This window comes from Hyperoodon ampullatus (genome assembly GCF_949752795.1).
Source record: "Hyperoodon ampullatus genome assembly, chromosome: 8".
NCBI lineage: Eukaryota > Metazoa > Chordata > Mammalia > Artiodactyla > Ziphiidae > Hyperoodon > Hyperoodon ampullatus.
The window spans coordinates 33,949,839-33,953,344 of NC_136921.1; positions in this window are offsets into that span (position 1 = coordinate 33,949,839).

A 3,506-nucleotide genomic window follows, 5' to 3' on the forward strand; every position below is an offset into this window, starting at 1 on the left:
CAAAAGTACTTTAGAAAATAAAATTTCCCTCATCTTTTAGGGTAGGTAAACAACACAATGTTCCTTCTATGATGTATACAAAATTGCTATGAATCAGTGGTGTCAAAAATTAAATCAAGACTCCTAATTCACAAATATTTTATAGAGTAATTTATTTCTTAAAAGATGGCTTTTGCAAGTTGTATTGTGTTAGTTAAATCAACGTCAAAATGTTAAATGTATGCAAATATATATAAACAATCTACTTCAACTTTTCATTTTTCAGTGAAAAAAATTTAAAGCTAGTGTTCACAATGTCTCTTTTCCTTTATCTAAGGTTTGCCCTCTCTATAAACTTCCCTGTAATCTTGGTTTCTATCCATTTCTTACCCTGTACATACATACTTCTTTTTACCTCTTTGCTCTTTGAGGGATTTACAAATTATTTCATTTAGTCCTCACAATGACTCTAAGGTAGAGTTTATTATTTATTTATAGATAAGAAAACCAAAGCTGTCAAGTAACTTGGTTAAGATCACAGAACATTAGAGCTCAGATTCAAAACTAAGTAGGAAAAAATCACCAAAACCAATTAGGACTCCAAAGCACATGCACAGTCTTTATATCATACTACACCATGCCATTACATACAGAAAAAAAAAAAAAACCTATAATAAAGAGGAACATTTTCCAAGCTGTAGTTCTCCAGATAATGTGTCTTCGTAAGAAACCTAGTAAATGAATCATGTAGGAAATCATTAGAACCAAAACTTGAAGTTAATGTTCTAAGCAAAGTTAAGAAAAACACTGTGAGTAAAAATACTAACTACTCTAGGTATTACATAGAGGGAACACGAAATACAACACGTAAGCCACTGTTGAAAAAACACCAAAGCCATCATTCTAGGTGTTCAGGTATCTTGGAATGCTTGTTAACTAATTTTCCCTTAACTAAAGGTCTCAGTCAAATGAAAAGAGTATTTTAGTGAATTCAACATTTCTGCTTTGTAAATTGAAGTTTTATCTTATTAAGCACATATTTAAGTTCTGTATCTTACTGATCATAGAAAAATTTTCCATTTGAATTAGGATCAACCTGTATTGAATATCAGGTACAGTATTTTCTTATTTTGATAAATTTCAAATTGATAGTTAAAAATGAATTAATCTACTGATTACACATTGAAAAATGTATTTTAACCAATGATATATTAACAATTAAAAATTACCTGAAGAACCTATTAGAAGTTTTATTTCAGGTTCTATGAATTTTAATTCAGACAATTTTACTGCTGTAACTCAAAAATTACTTATGTAAAAGCAAATGTTTGAAACTGTCAAATTTCTTTTTACTTCTAACAAATTCAAAAAATATGAATTAAATAACAAGACTTCAATTAAGAAAGAGAAAAAAAGTGTTTCAAACTTCAGGTGGTCTAACTTATGCATACAATTCTCACAATTACAATGAATCACATGGTTAAATGACCATGGCTCCTATTTGCAAGCCCAATCCTTTCCTAGGCCCTCAGCACAGCTTTTCTTTTTACTCCTCTAACCATTACGCAAGTCTTACTTGTTCACGTTGCCATAGCTCCCAGTTAAACTGACATCTAAAGGATAACGATGGTAAAAACAGTTAACATCTACTATGTGGCACTTAATCTCACATTTGTCCAAGGTGTGGCACAGAGAGGCTAATAAATAAGCAGCTGAGGCAGGATTCGAACCCAGGCACTCGGGTTCCACGGCCTGCACTCTAAGAAGGTGAGTAAGTTGAAAATAGTCTTAGTTTCATTGTCACTGCGCACTCTTAACAGATTATTTTTCGTTTACAATTGTTTAAATCCCTCCTCGTAGTCTATGGTTGACTTAAATATCATATGTCTACTTAACTGTTGTACATCTTGAAGCAACGTAACAAAGGAAAGCTTTAGCTGTCTTCACCTGCACACATACCGCTTTGTCCCAAATTCTGCAATCCAGTTCTGCCTTACTCTAAACTGCCGTCTCTTTAAGAAGTCCCCCTCTTGAAGGATTTCTGGCGAACGCCTTAAAAAGCGACTAGGAGAGCTGAGTAGTATCTCTCCACCCATCCTCCCTCAGTAAAACAACTAAATTCCATTAGAATTATTCTCGGGACCTTCTGAGAATAAGACACAGGCCTTTGGGTAACTTCAAGACGAAAAAAAAAAAGCGTTGGGAAAAGGTGTGGGAGGACGCCTTTCCCCTTCTAAAAGCAAGGTATAAAGGAGCTCATAAAGAGAAAAAAGGAACCCTAAAATGCGGGGCGGCGCATAGGACCACACAGCGGGCGCTCCCGCCCAGGGGGTCCGAGTCCTCCTCCGTGGTGGTGCGCCCTTGGGTTCAGCAGCCCTCCTTAAGACACCTAACCTCCACCTTCTCCAGCCTGCCGGCTCGGGGCCCGCGGACCCCGCCCGGGCGGGGGACGGTAGGCCTCGTTAGGAGGGGCCCCGAATACGGCCCGAGGCGGGGCGCGGAAGGCGCCACCAAGGCCCGGCAGCGGCAAGGGGCGGGGGCCGGCGGTTGCTCAGGGACCGGGCGGGTCAGGAGGTGACGGGAGGAGGAGGCAGCAGGAATAAAGGGGGATTGGGAAGCAGCGTCCCGTCCGTCGGCGCAGACAGCTCTGCCAAACCTCCGACTCCCCCAGTCCCGCCGCCGCCGAACGCCCTACAGGGCGAGAAGGGAAGTCCACAAAGTGCTGGAGCAGAGGGGAGAAAATTCAAAACGAGTCTACTCAACCTCGTCTTGGCTCCGAGGCCCCGCCATGGAGACCAGCACAGTGCGCAGGCGCGCCCCTCCGGGAGCGCGCAGCGCAGTCGCCTGAGATAAGACCACTATCAGCCACCGTCGCGTGTTTCCTTTCTGATTCGTTCTTTTTTTCGTATCCCCGCCTCTCACCTGGATCTAAAGCCTGAAGCTAGTGGCGAGAGAGCCCAAGAAAAATCTCGGTAGACTGAGAGTCTGATTGGGAGCATGCTTGAAAAAGTAAACCCGGAAAGGCTTTAGTGAATTAAAGCTGAAGGCAGAGGAAATATAATAGATAATTTGACTGGAGTCGGGAAGGTTTAATGCAAATAAGATAGTCTAAGGGCAGCGTGGGAAAAAAGACTACAATAGTCAGTGGTTACAGTGTGTGAGAAGCGCTGCTTTCTGGGGGTTGTAGTATCTAGGAGCTGTGTTTGAATTATCGGGACTGAGGATAACCTGTTAAAATTAAAAAAGAGAGAGAGGGAGGAGAAGCCTATTTGAATCGGGCCTCTCTGTATCTTCACAATCGATTGTAAGCTTAAATATATTTTCAAAAAATACAAAAAGATTAAAGGGACGCGCCGCCTTTAAGACTATGCTTTACTAATCGATGACGCCTACATCTAGGAATAGGTAGTTGATGTTTGTGGGCTGGGCCTTGTGGAAGAGAAGCCTCGTGGTGCCTCCTGGCTGAGGAGGCCCGAGGAAAGAAAGCGGAAGCCCTGTGTTCGACTGCTGCTTTTCTCTGACACGTG